Source organism: Rousettus aegyptiacus, unplaced genomic scaffold, assembly GCF_014176215.1.
Source record: "Rousettus aegyptiacus isolate mRouAeg1 unplaced genomic scaffold, mRouAeg1.p scaffold_m13_p_3, whole genome shotgun sequence".
Taxonomy (NCBI): domain Eukaryota; kingdom Metazoa; phylum Chordata; class Mammalia; order Chiroptera; family Pteropodidae; genus Rousettus; species Rousettus aegyptiacus.
Genome location: NW_023416306.1, coordinates 150201796 through 150217945, shown reverse-complemented (window position 1 = coordinate 150217945; position 16150 = coordinate 150201796). Strand labels below are relative to the sequence as shown.

The following is a 16150-nucleotide window of genomic DNA, read 5'->3' as shown; positions in this document are numbered from 1 at the left end:
GATCCCAGGGGTTTTAATTAATAGGAAAATTCGACTCAATATAGTCATTAAACAAATGGAAGGGAAACAAGGAGTCACAATGATACAGGTGGGAAGCATAAGCAGGAAGTAAGTAGGAAAATGACCGGCAGGCTTGCAATGGGCACTACTGCAAGTCAGGGCTAGATCAGCAAGGAGGTTGATCTTAGCCACAGGCACAGAGGCTGGGAGTTATCTCCAGTCATCTGATCATGTTTTCTTATCAAGCAAATCCACTTCTTTCCTTTATCTTCTGCTTTCTCAGTGCTCACTAAACATTCCACTAGTGGCTTCCCCTGAGGGAATGAGAAGCTCGACTATTCCTGCTTGGGTAGGAACTGGATAAGGAAGATGCTTTGGGATATTTCTTACCCTCCTCTCTCCACTCCACTCCCCCCACCCATGAACATCTCCTGCTCTCAATGCCCCAAATCTGCTCTTCTTTGCTTAAAAAAATTCAAATCATCCCCCCCCAAGCTCACTTCTTCCATGAAACCTTTTCCGATCTCTCTAGTGCATAATCTTCCTTTTTTCCTAACACCTACAACTTGTACATAACACAGTTAATGAGAACACATATTTTTCTGTCTCATGTGTGCTGACATTTTCTTCCCAAAAAGATTACAAACTCAAAGATAGGCACCATATCTTAAACTTTCTTTTTCTGTTCCAATAAAACTTTATTTATGGACACTGAAATTTGAATGTTATGTCATTTTTATGTTTCACAAAATAGTCTTTTCTTGCTTTTTTTCCAACTATTTAAATATGTAAGAGATCATGTACAAAATGAACAGGTGGTGGGACAGACTTGGTCCACGGGTAAACTTCTTGAAATCACATGCTTAATTCCATAATTTGGCAGTTAGCCCAGCTGAGGCCCTTGAGTTACACCATGGTCTAGGAGAATTTAAAGAGCCCTAAGCTGGTTTCTCAAAAGAATAGCACCGAGCCTTGCTATTGGGTCTACACAAATCTCTCCCCCAATCCTAATAGTCAACTTCATATCTAAAGATGAAATCCCTAGCAACTTGGATCTGCATCCCTTTTTGGCGACTCTTGCTGTATAGCATTTGTTCTGGATTGGGTGCTGTACTCTTGCTCCTGTCAGTTTCCCTCAGAACCCAAATCCAACCTCTGAACCACACTCTCCAAGGCACAGTCCTTGCTACCCACTATCCAGAGCAGCTCACTTGGATTTAAGACTACCCAGACCTGTTTACCATGTTTGCTGGGCTCCACCCACCTGTAGTTCATTTCTCACCCTCCCTGGCACTGATCAGCCAGCCTGCTTCTCAGTCTGACTCTCTCTGCCAAGATCTTCTGGGAATGCCTGCCTTGCTCTAAGGTTTCTGGCTGGTCTCAGAGTTCTTTCCAGTCTGCCATCAACTCAGCCATTGTGATGAGATTTAAAAATATATATATTTACCTTGATGTTGGAGATAGACTGACAGACAGACACACATGCCCACACACATACACCCATATTCACAAATTCATCTATTGATAGAGAAGATTTCCACCACCTTCCTAAATTCATACTCTCCCTTTTAAGTTTTCCAAAGCCTAGCTTGGGATTTTCTTTACATCAAAAGGTTCTTAGAGATCATTTACTCCAACTCTCTTATTCCCAGTCTCTATATTAATACCCTATGTTTATGCTTCTGTTAGAAGCTAGTGGCATAGGATTCTTGCTAACAATCACTTTAGTAAGGAATTCTCTTCATCCATTAGTAAATCACCTCAGTACTAGAAGACTTCGTAGAAGGTCTCAACTCAGTAATCCATTACCGTCAAAATGCATTTAGCCATTGCTGAGATGAGATCATTTCCTTCTCAGCCCCAGAAAGGAAACACATACACAACAGAAGTACACACCACTCACTTGCGCTCACACTCCCGATGTGATCGGCCAGCTTTCTGTCTGGAACAATCCAAATACCTCCCGGCTGGAATGACAGCATCATTTTATTGACACTAAAATAGAAGAGTGATAAAGCAAGTCTCAGCGGGCACAGCAGAAATGTACTACTTTTATGATTCATATTTCAAAAAATGATGCCGTGAAACCAAAAATGCAAAGCAGAGTTTGTTCTGTGTTGGCAAAAAATGTAGTTAAGGGCCATCACCCCATTGTGCCCTTTCAAAGCTCTGGAGGAAGCAATGCCACTACCGGTTTTGCACCTTGCCCTACGGTTGCAATGGACACGTGGATTTTCCCACAGCTATTCCCCCACCGTGCTCTACACTGTGAGCAGGCTAAGAAAATTGTGATCTTTCCTATGTGATGATCTTGCTATAGCTTTGGAGGTGCTAAGGAGAATTGTGGTGGGAACAGCACCACCAAGATTATGTCTCGCCAAGCCCTATCTCTTCATGGTGGGCTGTCTTGGGCCACACTCGCCAAAACCAGAATCCCCAGGGTATGTGTGTCTCTTCTATCTCTGCTATGCTTGGAGAGAGAACTCTCTGCACTATAGAAAACCCTTGGGGATTCCTTCCCCCTTATAGGGTTCGAGCAGTTTGTTTGCCACTTCTCACTTTGACTTGTCTTTTCTCAGACTCAAGTAAGAAAAATAATCCTGGATAACATTTTATGAGTCATGTAACTATAGAACAGTGTCACTGGGAGGAAAAATAGAACTCGGAAAAGATGGGCTTAAGTCCTGGAACATCAGTTAGATCTTTGATGTCAAGGTATTAGCAGTCCTTTTTCTTTAAAATGTAGGCACTAATATTTGTCAGCTCACGTCACCTATGGAGCACTTACGGTTCCTCGAGTAGAAGCTGCTGCCTTCATGTAAACGACATTGCACCTGGAGACTTATTCCTGGACTGGTTATGAGTCAGTAAAAAAAAAACACACACACAAATGATCTACATATCAGTTGCTATTTTATGTTTTCAGTTTGCACAAGAAACAGGAAAAAGGGTTTAGCTCAATTTGCTGTAAACTCTCCTGAAACAGTTCATTTTTATTTTGAAGTCATTGTTGGTAAAATTTAACACCAAAGGAGGGACTTAAAACAAATGAGGAGAAAAGAAAGCAGAAATGAGGCAAATTATATAGTTTGAATTTCCACAACACTAAAAACATTGACCAATCAACAATACAGCTCATTGAGGAAAACCAAAACACTTTTGTTATAGGCAGATTCTCAGATGCACCCCAAAATTTCTGGCTCCTGGTATACTCAAGTCTTCTCCCAGTCATTCAAACATATGTCCAGCTATGAATACATTTTCCAGATGCAATTTAGGTCTCGAATCAGATAAAAAGATTGTCTGGGTGGTCTCGACTTAATCACACAGTCCTTTAAATCTGGATCTAGAGGTCAGAAACAGAAAAAGTCCAAGAGATTTGAAGTGTGAGAAGGATTCAACAAAAGGGAGAGTCTCCATAGCTGGCTTTAAAGATGCAAGGGCCAGGTGACAAGAAATGCAGCCATCTCTAGAACTGAGAGCAGGCCAGGTTCACAGCCTGCAAGGAAACAGAGACCTCTGTCCTCCAGCTGCAAGAAACTGAATTCTGTGACAACCTGAATGAGCTCGTGCAAGAGCCCTGAGCTCCAGATAAGAACTCAGCCCAGCTGACACCTCAATTCAGACTTCTGAGAACCTGAGCAAAGAGTCATGCCATTCTAGATGCCTGGCCCCCATAAACTGTGAGTCATGCCATTCTAGATGCCTGGTCCCCATAAACAAGTGGGTATGGTTTTAAGGTGCTAAATTTGTGGTAATTTGTTACTTGGCATAGAAAATGAATACACACCATATAAATGATTTAAAATCTTCGTATCCAAGACCAAAATCCAACCTCCTCTAGAGAGAAACCTACCAACTATTGTAAACCAAATCTATCAGGAAGCCCCTTGCCACTCAAAGTATGATCCGTGGACCCACGGAGTATACATAGCCTGAGAGCTGATTAGAAATGCAGCATCTCAGGCCCCATCCAGGTCTTCTGAATCAAAATTTTTACTTTACCAATTCCCTGGATGCTTACATGCACATTAAAGGAGCACAGGTTAGCATTCTAATTCAGAGCTGGAGACTTGGAATAAGCAAAACCTGGATTCCAAACCTGGTTCAACAGTTTTACTAGCTGTGTGGTCTTCGACAAGTTGCTTAACTTCTCTGAGCCTCCATTAATCTATAAAATGGAGCAAACAATAGTACCAATTTCATAGGATTGTGGTGAGGCTTAAATGTGACAGTATTTAAAATGCATTATCCCAGTGCCTGGCACACAGTGAGGGCATAATGAATGCTGGTTGTTATTGGATTGGACACTAAGAGCTGGGTGAGTCAAATATAAAGGAAGCAACCAGATCAGTTGGAAACACGCAGGATCACTGTGGTCAATGTCATTGTCTTATGACATTCATTGTCATGGACTCCTTGGAAGCTGCAAAAGTTCATGAAATTGGTTTTCTACCCCAGTAAGCATGCTCAGACACCAGGCTGGGTTGGTCATGCATTCTCATCATAAGTCCCATATCTTATAATCACCTATGTCTCCCTTCCCACTTCCCAGCACCCAATTCCCCATTGCTGGCATTAACCTATTAACCTGACCAGGCTCCACCTCACTTAGCTAATTAGATCTGGCCAGAAACCATAGAGACTGTGTCGGAAACCCCAAGCAGGTGGTGTTCTTGGACATTAATGACAGCTTGCCCCACAGAAAAGATGAATGGATAGGCCAGGGACAGAGCACAAGTGGCAGTGTGGCTGCCTTAACGGAAATCTAAGGTCCTTTCTATCTTTGCTGGAAGGAATGATGACAATGGTGACAGCAGCACCAAAAGGAAGAACAAATGAGCATACTGGCAATTACAGATAGCCGAATGTAATTGAGAGGAGCCATTTGTGATCACTTCTGGGGGGGCCCAGCTCCCCCTCCTGGCTTCTCTGTTCTTGGCAAACACTCCCCTCACTTGCTGTATCTTCTCAGCCTGAGCCGAAGAAATCTCCGTGGTTCGATATAATGAGAATGATGTTAATAATAATAGCTCTCATTTGTTGAGTGCTCCAAGTGCCAAGCACTTTTCATGAATTATTTATACTCCTTATAACAACTCTGCGAGGTAGACATTAATTATTATGTTCCCCTTCAGTCAAGGAAATGAGGCTCAGAGAGGTTAAGTGGCTTGCCCAAGTTTACACAGCAGATAAATAATTGCCCTGGGATTCAAACCTGGGTCTGCTTGACTCTGAAGCCTGTGCTCTCTTCACTCTCTTTGTCACATAGCAGTGGTCCTGACTCCTTATTTAGGCTCTAAACCTTCTGCCTGAATTGTATACTTGGGCCTTTAATGTTATTCTCCAGTCTCCTAAACTGCCTTTCTCCTGTCCTCCCTGGTCCTGTCTTCTCTGCTCAGATGCTCACTTGTCTGGCCCCTGGACATAAGCAGCACTCACCTATCTCTTGTTGGTCCACATGGTTCTGATCCAGGGGTTTCCACATCTCAGTGCTCATAAGCATGGTGGCTGGACCTGACCAGTGAGAGACTGGCTTGACATTCCTAGACTCTCAATAACTGTCCCTCCCTCTAGACCCTGCCTCACAAGTAGAGTCTTCTATGTCCTCTAGTCTGGCTCACGATTACAGAAGAGTGTTTCCTGGATATTCCAGGTGTTAGAGTAATTAAATAAGGAGGCCATTAGTTTGTGGTGGCTCTAACGCCTTAGTAGCCTATGTAAGCAAATCAAAACCTAAGCCAGAGTCGATGTACTCAAATCCGAGAAAATGAAACTTAAGAACAACTAATCACGAACAGCCAACTAGGCTTTCCTGAATAAAACAACTGCTTAAGATATAGTCGATCAAATAATTTCCTTGCAGGTAGTAGATATTCAGTTAAGTATTTTTAAAATAAGTAATTGAAATATCAATAATGCCAGTATTGACAGAAGGGATTTATTGGAAGGAACATGGTAATGTAGATGTCCTCACTGCTATGAGGCTGCCTAAGCAGTTTTCAAATTAACCTCGGAGTAATGCTGGGCAACATTAAGAGTCACTTTTCATTACAGGCTTCGGGTCTGACAACTTGAAATGACATGCAGTAGTGTGTGGCAGTGGTGTTCGCCACACTTAGAGTTTGGGCTCTAAAGTCCACACGTAGGGCAAAAATCATATATAGAAAAAAATTACCATTAAAAATCTCTTAAATCGCCCATTTGGTACAGATTACATGGTTTCATGCATTCTGTGCCATCTCTCAGTAAGTTCAACTCAGCCAGTTTTTCCTCAGAGTTGGAACAGATGGCCGTGGCTGTTTCTTTTGGTGGAGCACCAGATGAAGTAGTTGGCTTGAATTTAAGGGCCATATTGTTGGGGGGAAAATTACATACATATATAAATATATTTTTCATCTGTATTATTTTCTTTTGTTGAACATACAGATGACTTCGAGCAACTTAAATGCTCATGCACGTAACTTCATTGTACTATTTGATTCTCGGTGTTATCAAGTGCTCTCTATTGTTTATCACAGAGACAGGAGAAAAGGAGGTGAAAAATAACTCTTTGAGGCATTACAACAGTTGGCATGACCAACTAGGAGAATATAAACCATAACGATTTTCTAAATTAAAAAAAAAAAAAAGCCTTTTCTCTAAATTGTATACAGACTCTAAATCTCTATAAAAAATAACAATAATAATCAAGAGCATGTATGGAGTGCCCATTATGTGCTGGGTACTAGGTTCTTTATGTACATCATCTCGTCAAACTGCCTCATAACAACTCTTTGAAAAAGGTATAATAATACCTGAGACCCTACTGGGTTTCTTCACAACAGCCAGGCACGCACACAGGCTTGGTCCACTGCCTGAATACTTACTTACAGTAAGTCTAAAACATACTTACGGTAGCCAGTGATGGAGACACTCTGATACACACATTCCTGTCCTTTTCTCTTGGGTTGCCTTTTAGTCCACACCAAGCCAGCCTTGCATGGGTGCATGGAAGCCTCTTCTCCATGCCACAAAGGTAACTATGGTACTATCTGTCAAAAAAACGGAATAAGAGTAAGTCATCTTGTCTGAAGAGGTAGGCATTATGGTGTTCACTTTATTGGTAAGGTTGGAAAATTAAAAATTCCATTTTGGGAAAACTTAAAGAGTTATAAACCACCTCGTTTAAGAGGTAGAAGGCATCATGGTCACTTTTTACATTTCTCTTTTGAACATGTTCTTTACCAAGTATCCCGTTTTCTACACTGGATAAATTCTTTGCTTCAGCCTGCTCTCATTGAAAAGACTACTAATAAAGCGCCGTCACTTCAGACCAGCAGCATCCTGTTCCTGTTTTACACCTCTTCGTGTTTCTTCCTTAGCTTCTTTAGCTATCATAGTTTCTTCCACACCTCTCTACAACATATTTAATGTTGATCGTAAGCCTGATCCATGTGCCAATACATCTAAACCTTCTATCATTTTCCCTTCCTTTCTTTTCTATCCTGTCTTCCTCAGGAACCTGGCTTCATCCTACCACCAGACATTGTGTTCAAATTGTGGACAAAGAACTCTACCTGACCACGCTGGTGAAGATAGGGAAGGAGCAAAGGGGGAAGAGGCAGAGAGATTCAGCATCTCACATTTATACATGATGACTGTGGTTCTTGGGGACTTGAAATAGCTTTTTCCATGTTACCCAACCAGTAAGTAGCAGAGCTGGGTGTAGAACCTGCATCGGCAAGACTCCCAAACACTGTTTCTATTATCTCACACTGCTTGTCATAAGCAGCAAAATCTCATTATATGCAGGTATTGGGCAACAATGATGGGCAGACTTTGTGTAAACAGACAGAATTATGTATGACTCACTAAATGGTGCTGCTATTGTGACCTTGGGAAGAGGGACCAGAATAAAGTGAAGGATTTTCCTGAGATCATAAACAGCATTAATGACCAATGTTTACTCTGTGCATTGGACCAAGCTAGATGTTTTGAAGGAGACACAGGGCCTCCTATAAGACTGCACCCAAGAGATAGTCTAGCTGAAGAGAAAAATTATGCCTTGGAATAGGGCACCTCCTGGAAAAAGAGAGCACACTCAAACTGTACAATTAAAGAGAGTTTGAGGGACTAATCTAGTTACAAAAGTGTGGGTGAGGTTTAGGGAATTGGAAAAGGAAAATGGAGTGCCCTGGGATTCTGGTACCCAACTCCCACACCTGCAGAGGCAAGGGGAAGCAGCAGAGCGTAGCTGCGTGAAGAGGAAGGGGCACTCCCCTCGCCCAGGACCTGTGACTTTCGGAAGAGAGGAGCAGCCAACCTCTGCTGACCTATCAGGGCGGGAACCACAGTAATAAATGTCTCAACCCCACTCTTTCCATTCTTTAACATCCTGGAGATGCTTCCCATTAGCTAACCCCAACCAGGAACTAGAGGGCAGGCATTGATTCCGTCTATAAAGCCCAGTCTCCCAAGCATAGCAAGGAGTGAAAAAGCGTAGTGAGTAAATTTGAAAGGGCAAACAAAAGAATTTTATTAATTTTCACACCAGTTAAGTATAGAGTTTGCTAATTATAAGGGTATTACTATAAATAAATTATTTTGTGACATAACGTCCTTTAGGACCTTCAATTTACAGTGTAATTTTCATATATCCTGATATTGTTTTATTAGGTTAGCTGCAAGTAAGAATGGCCCAAATTAAATATTGTAATATACTGTCTTCCTGGCTCACCCAAAGTGAAAGGCAAGGTGAGCTTAAGCCTTCTGAACAAACACATTTCAAATTAATTGCATACACAATGTTTTCGTTTGATTCTTTTTTCCATTGTGTAACTATGTCACTCACTCAGTGTTTTCTTTATCATTTTTAATATCTTCCTTACTTCCATTTTTGCTCTCTTCTTTCCTCCAGTAAAAAGGGCTGCTTGGCTCACACCTCCAGCAACAGACTCTTGGAAATAATGCACCATGGCAGATTTTCAAGGATTTTTCTCTTTCCTCCCTCCAGGGAAAAAAAACAAAAGAATAAGGATGGCTTGAGGGATTGGATCGGAACATTGTTTTACTGGAATTTGCAGCTGTTTCTGGATTGCAGAAATCACTGGAGGGAAACAATATGCTCAGAGAGTGAAGGAAATGGTTTGGCTCCAATATGTCCCAAATCTTCTGGGAAGGAATTTTCTCATTGTTACAGAGGTGCTACTCAACAACGATTAGGCATCTCTCTACGCAGAGTGTGTCAGGGGAAGCATGGGAAATTCACATATGACAGGAGCAAAGAAGACAAAGGTGAATAAAATAACTGACCTTTGGCTGGAGTGCAAACCATTCTGTGGGCTCTGACCTAGATGTGTGGCCCATGAAAGGTTCATCATTTATTTCTAAGAGCCTAAGGACTGAGGTGAGTCAATGAGATTTCCATTTCTACTTAAGAGGCAAAACAAAGATGGGGTTTATCTAGGTAGGTGGATCTAGTTAATGAATGAATGGGTGAAAACAGTCCAGTGGAAGATTTTCAAAATATATTCATGTAGGAGACTGGTTTGGCTTCTCATCAAGCGTGAAAGGCTTGATTCATGTGATTGAGTATTGCTGGTTCTACAGACAGACAAATGAGTGCATATATACCTTTGCATTCATGTGTATGTATTATTGGTACTATTGAGTATGCTTCTGAAACAGTTTTCCTTCCTGGGTACCATCCCTGCCGTAGATCCTGTAATCTCTATGGAAGGAATATGTAGAATACTCTATAGTTACACCAAGATCATGCTAGGAGGGCAGCTGTGGTCACCTACTCAATATTCATTTCAGCTTCTCTTGGTAGATATTTCAGTTTACTTTTAGGTTCACATATATTCCTTCTCATTGATTTTTTACAAAGGTAGTGCTATAGATTGAATTGTGTCCCCCTAAAGAGATACTGAAGTTCTAGTAGCTATGATGTGACCTTACTTGAAAATAGGGTCTTTTACTGATGATCATGTTAAGAGGAGGTGATTAGGATGGATCCTAGTCCAATAAGACTATGTCCTTATAAAAAGGGCAGATTTTGACAGAAAGAGAGGTATGCAAAAAGGGAAGACAATGTGAAGACCACAGGGAGAAGATAGCCACTTACAAGCCAAGGAGTGCCTGAGGCCACCAGAAGCTAGAAGAGAGACAAGGAACAGATTCTCCCTCACAGCCCCAACTCTGCCAAAACCTTGATTTCAGACTTTTAGGCTCCAGAACTGTGAGACAATAAGTTCTGTTGTTTAAGCCACCCAGTTTTGGGTACATTGTTATAGCAGGAAACTAATACAGTTGGGTTTGATGAAATCTTCCCATGCAATCCTTTAATTTTTTTTGATGAAGAAACCAAAGCTTAAAAAGTAAAATGGCTTAGACAGTCACAGACTTGTCAGGAGCAGAGCTCTAAATTCTCAGGGTATTCCTTTATCCACTGCTATAACTGGTTTGATTTGGATAAATCACAAAAGGCTTCTATCATTGGCTCAAGAGGATAGAGAAATAATGTCCCTGTCCTCCAGTATATATGTTGCTAACTTTGATTAAATCATTGGCCACAAGATTCACCTCTTTCAGACCCCTCCCACATCTTTCCTGGAGGTCAGGCCAATATCACAAGGTTCAAAACCCCAATCTTCTAATCACATGATTGGTCTTTCTGGTGTAAAATTCCCTTCCTGATTTACCTCATTCGCATAAACTCAGGTATACCCACTTCGAGTAACAAAACATTCCTATCACTCAGGAAATCCCAAGAATTTAGTCTTCCTCAAGGAATCAGAGACAGAGACCATATTCTTTATTATATATCACCACCTACCAGATTTGTTGTGAGACTAATGCCTTTTAAACAGTGTGGTACATAGCAGGTGCTCAACAAATTATAATTACCAGTTATTAGTATGTGATAGCTTATATTATAAACTATTAAGAAAAGGTCTTTGTATAATGCTTATATAATACCTTATATAATACACATGTAAAAAAGACACTTAATAAAGTATTTTGATGATGACGAGATTACTCCATCAGTTTATAAAATTTCTTTTTACTAGGTTGTTGGATACACATGGAAATGGTACTAGGTATCTCTGCAAAATAAGGACCTGCTAGCAGATCTCTTAGTCGTGGGAGAGAAGAGATTAAATAAAAAGAGCCCCCCAACCTTTCCAAAAAAGAAGGAAATTACTAATGGTTCTGTTGACATTAAAATACATTTTAAATAAACAATTTTTATTTGTAGGATTTAAAAAGGGTTGAAATATACATATATAAAAAATATGCAATATATGTATATATGTCCTTTCTTACTAATAGCCTTTTGTACCATTGAAGATGCCTCAAAAAAACTATTGCCTCATTTGCTTATAAAAGTTTCTATCTGAGTATATGATTATTTCAGTGCATTTAAAATCTCCATGTAAAGGGGGTCAAAGATGTGGTGACAGGAAGAAATCTAACTATGAGTGGTGAACACCTAGTGTAAATACATATATGTGCCTTACTGTTAAAATGTACAGCTGAAACTTATTGGATTTCATTAACCAATGTCACCATAAAAATAAATTTTAAAAAATCTCAAAAAAATAAATAAAATAAAAAGGTATAATTGTAAAAAAAAAAAAAAAAAAAAAACTCCCAGGCTAGACTCTTAATCGAGGAGGCCTATAATCACATTATTAGAATTTTGAGTGTTAGCTATATCACTAGTGATAGTGAATGATGTGGAATCTATTATCTCCCATATAATACTATACACTGAGATGATGTAATTTTATCAGAGTGGTTCCAGTACAGAAGAAAAATGATTACAAGGAAGTTCTTGATCTGTGTTAGGATGGTGGAATTAAGGATCATTTATTATCTTTTCCTGAGCTCCTGGCTTGAGGAAAACCCTAATTCTAAGAGGAGTTGGGATATGAGGTGGGGGATGAGGATAAACCTCATCCTACGACAATGGAGTAGAGTTAAAGGAATATAGAGATGGATGAGTGGGCCCATGGACAGAAGCCAACCAGGAAGATTCTCCCAAAAGACAGAACTGGAGTTTGTGTATAACTATGACACTCACTAGACAAAAAGAAAGAAAGAAGGAATAAGGAGAAAGGTGGAAGAGAATCAGAGAATGTCAACAAGCTGTTTGTCAGGACACAGAGTGAACAAGTTTAGATCAAGAACTGGTCTGCTTAACGCAGAAGTTATTTTCGTTTTACTTAATGGGTTTGTTAGACAAGCTGACTCTAACGTTTTCTATTTTCTTAATCTTTTCTATCTGCATTTCCATTGCTTTTCAGCCTCTGATGGAAAATTAGCATGAGTTACATTCTGTTAAATGAACTAGCCTCGGTGAGCTCTATTAAGTCAGCCTTATAAATCAGTTTCTGTGTTCCTTAATCATTTATTCTGCTTTCTCCTGGATCCTCTCCCACTTATCTCTTTCCTGCATGCAGCTATCTGTGGCTGAACACAGTGTCCTTGATAACAGCACCAACTGCTATCATATGTCCTCACTCTTGTCTTCCCTCAGTCCTTTCTCTTCCTCTCTCCTTTCCAAGGTCTTCGTTTTAGTAGAAGGTGCTTTTGACACTATTTTGTTCACAACTCTGCCCCCAGACTAGACTTCTGGCCAAATCTTATCTAGGTACTTCTTATATCTTTGCCTACACACTTGGCAAACTTCTTTAGGCAAGGGTGACATATGGTGCATTCTTGAAACAAGAAACTCCCATAGAAATCGTCATCAGATGGAGGCTCTCAAAAAACCTGGGGGCTGGAATTAGGTGTTAATGTCAAGAAAACTGCTAGCAGGGCCTCAAGTCGAAACTTACAGACTAAAGTGTGAAGCTGGCAGAATTTATCTTCAGACCTACCACTCTCCTTTAAGCTCTCATCCCCCTCTTCCAAGTTTTCAATGCCCACATACTCTTCCTGGGTGTTCTGGTCTACCTCCTCAGGCCTACTCAACCTGGATAGCCAGTAAGATTCTAGATCTAATTTTCTATGCTTGTGGCTATTCAAAAATTACATTTTAGTTAGCTCTCAATCAGTAATAAAATCAATAATAAAAGGGAAAAATATTTGAACAGATAGTTCACTAAAGAAGATACAAGGATGGCAAATAAGTACACCGAAAGATGACCAACATCATTAGCCATTAGTGAGATGCAAACTAAACCCACAATGAGATATCACTATACTTTCACCAAAATGGTGATTTAAATTGCCATCAAAAAATTGTATTTTTAAAAAAATTAAATCTTACAAATTAAAAAGATTGACCATACTAAGTATTGGCAAGAATGTAAAGCAATTGGAAGTCCTATACACTGCTGGCAGGGATGCAAAATGGTACAGCTACTGTGGAAAACAGTGTTGACAGCTTCTTTAAAAGGTAATGTACAGGTATCATATGACCCAGACATTCTACTTCTAGATATTTACCCCAGAGAAACAAAAGCATTTATCTGCACAAACATTTGTGTACAAAGGTTCATAGAAGCTTCATTTTCAATAGCCCCAAAGTGTAAACAACCTGTATTAGTCCACTCAGGCTGCCATAACAAAATACCCTAGACTGGGTGCTTAAACAACAGAAGTTCATTTTCTCACAGTTTGGGGGTTTGGAGGGAAGGGACTTGAGCAAGTGCAAGAGCTCACTAGTGTTACTTTCCTAATCTTATCTGATCAGGGCTCTACCCTATGGCTTCGTTTTACCTCAATCACCTCCTAGAAACCTTATTCCCAGACACAGTCACCTTGGGAGTAAGGGCTTCAACATATGAATTTTGGTGGGACAAACTTCAGTGCATAGCACAACCCAAATGTCCACCAACAGGGAAATAGATAAACTAATTATGGTATATCTATATAATGGTATACTACTCAACAATTAAAAGGAATAAACTATTGATGTAATCAATATTTTGGGTAAAATTCAAAATAATTGTGCAGAGTGAAAGAAAAAAGGAGCACATACTAGATGATCCTATTTATATAAAGTCTTAGAAATGCAAAATCTTAAATAGTAACAGAAAGTAGATTAGTGATGGCCTGGAGACGGCAGAAAGGTAAAGACAGGAGGGAGAGATTATAAAATGGCACAAGAAAATTTATGGGGTTGGTGAATATATTCATTATCTTGATTGTATCCATAGGTAATAGCTTCATTATCATATTGTCTACTATAAATATACATAGCTTTTTGTATCAATTATACCTCAATGAAGTTGTAAAAGAATTTGCATTTAATTAGCCCTCACCTAGAAAGGTTCAAATCATTTTTTAGTAATGCCGACCTCTCTTAGGTATTCTGTACATTCCCGCCTCTTTCCTCACTGGTTGGTGTCGTTGTTTGAGCCAAGATTTTCTTGTGTTCCACCAAATATTGAGAGCTCTATCTATAAAGACAAATAACAATCAATACTAGTAAAGTATTTTCTTCTAAAATGTATTTTGAAACCTGAAATTACCAAATTCATTTATATGATTTTTACTTATTACTCGACAGTAACCTGTCTTGGAGAAATTATGTGCATGCCTGGGGATGCCAGGATATCACCTAAGAAATTACATACCCATGAACATATGATGTCTGATTTTTGCACCTGTGCATGAATGCATAGGCAGCAATTACTACTACTGTGTCTGTACAATGATTGATAGTCTGCAATGGCATTTATAATTTTAGCATGCATTTGGGATAATATCTCAGGCGTTTGGGTATCATCCAGGGGCTCAGGCTCCTAAGCTCCCAAGCTCCAATGTCGAAAATGTTTCTTGCCACCATCCTGAGAGGCAGTAGGGGCTGGCAGATGCTCACCAGTTTCTAGACATGACAATAATACCCACTTGTGTGGACTGGTAAAAATTAGCTATTTATCACTGTGAAAAGCATGGCCACAATACTTTGCAGCTCCTGCCATCTGAAAGTAGAGTCTATTTTCCCACTCCTTGAATTTGGGCTGGCACAGCGATTTGCTTTGACAAATGGGAATGTGGCAGAAGTGACGTCGTGCAAGTTCTAGAACCTAGGCCTTAGAGCTCCGCATTTCCATGGTACACTCCTGCAGCTAGGTGAGCCTGCCCTAGACTACTAAATGACATCAGCTGGAGAAGAGAAGCTTACAGTCAGCATCAACACCCCAGTCCTATGAGATCACTAATATTAGATAATTCTGTTCCAGTCAACCCATCAGCATATTGCAAGCTCATGAGTGACCCCAGGCAAGATCCAAAGAACTTCCCAGGTAACCCCAGTCCAAGATACAGAATCATGTGTAAACAGATGATTATTGTTATCAGTGGCTATGTTTAGGGTGGCTTGTTATGCAGTTATGGATACCTGAAATACTCACCTAAGAGCCAGCCAGCTATTTGTGAAATCTAAGGCAATTTCCAGTAAGTTCCTGAGAATCAGTTTCTAGTATTTTCACTGCCTTGTGTTATAATAGTGGGCAAGTCATTCACCATCTCCACCTGAATTATTTTGCTCTTCAAATGGAAACATCATCATGTATTTCAGAGAGTGCTTAAGAAATTATTCTTGTAGGATATTTCTATATGTAGTTGTGGGGGAGTGAAAAGTTTAGCTACATATTTAGAAAGTGGGTTAGCTTTTGCTAATAAGGTTTTCTGTTGAGGCTGTCCTTAAATAGACTTAATGTCAGGTTATTTTGGTTTTACTAGCAAACCGTCTTCAGACTCCTGATTACTGCCTCTTTTTTCTTGTCTACCCCACCGCCCCCTCTCCTTTCTTCCCCATACCCTTCCCGTCATCTTTGGGGCTGGAGACCTGGGATGAATGTTGCAGCCTTGTATATCTTTTATCCTTCTCATTTAGAAAAGCCTGTATCTTATTCTATCTCTTGCTCTTGGCACAGTGCCCTACATGTAATAGGTACTCAACATATGTTAAATGATAATACTACTAAAACTCCCAGTGCTTGGGTAGAGGGTGCAAGAAAGGTAAAAATTTAATTATTTCCTAGAGAGAGAAGCTGATTTCTAAAAGAGGCACCTGCTGAAGCCAGACGTCTAGGATGGGTACGACAAAGGACCTTGAGGCAGATCCTGTTTTGCAAGAATTGTCTGAGTTGGCTCTTTGGTTAGGCAAAATATAAAGTCAGTGGTGATCCACTGTCCTGGAGGAAGG

The 16150-nt window shown here is 40.1% G+C and overlaps 1 long non-coding RNA gene across 5 annotated transcripts in view; it reads right to left on the bottom strand.

The window, feature by feature from the left end:
• Positions 1-2894: 2894 nt before the first annotated feature.
• Positions 2895-16150, bottom strand: part of LOC107508240 — a 32521-nt gene continuing 19265 nt past the window's right edge. The window contains exons 2-5 of one of the 5 annotated variants that reach the window (XR_004956282.1): positions 14259-14396; positions 8871-8989; positions 6896-7034; positions 2895-3346 (exon numbers count right to left, since the gene is read on the bottom strand). This is a non-coding gene — a long non-coding RNA (uncharacterized LOC107508240). The remainder of the gene's footprint in view (positions 3347-6895; positions 7035-8870; positions 8990-14258; positions 14397-16150) is intronic. The other 4 variants (XR_004956284.1, XR_001596263.2, XR_004956283.1 and 1 more) reach the window with 4 other exon arrangements.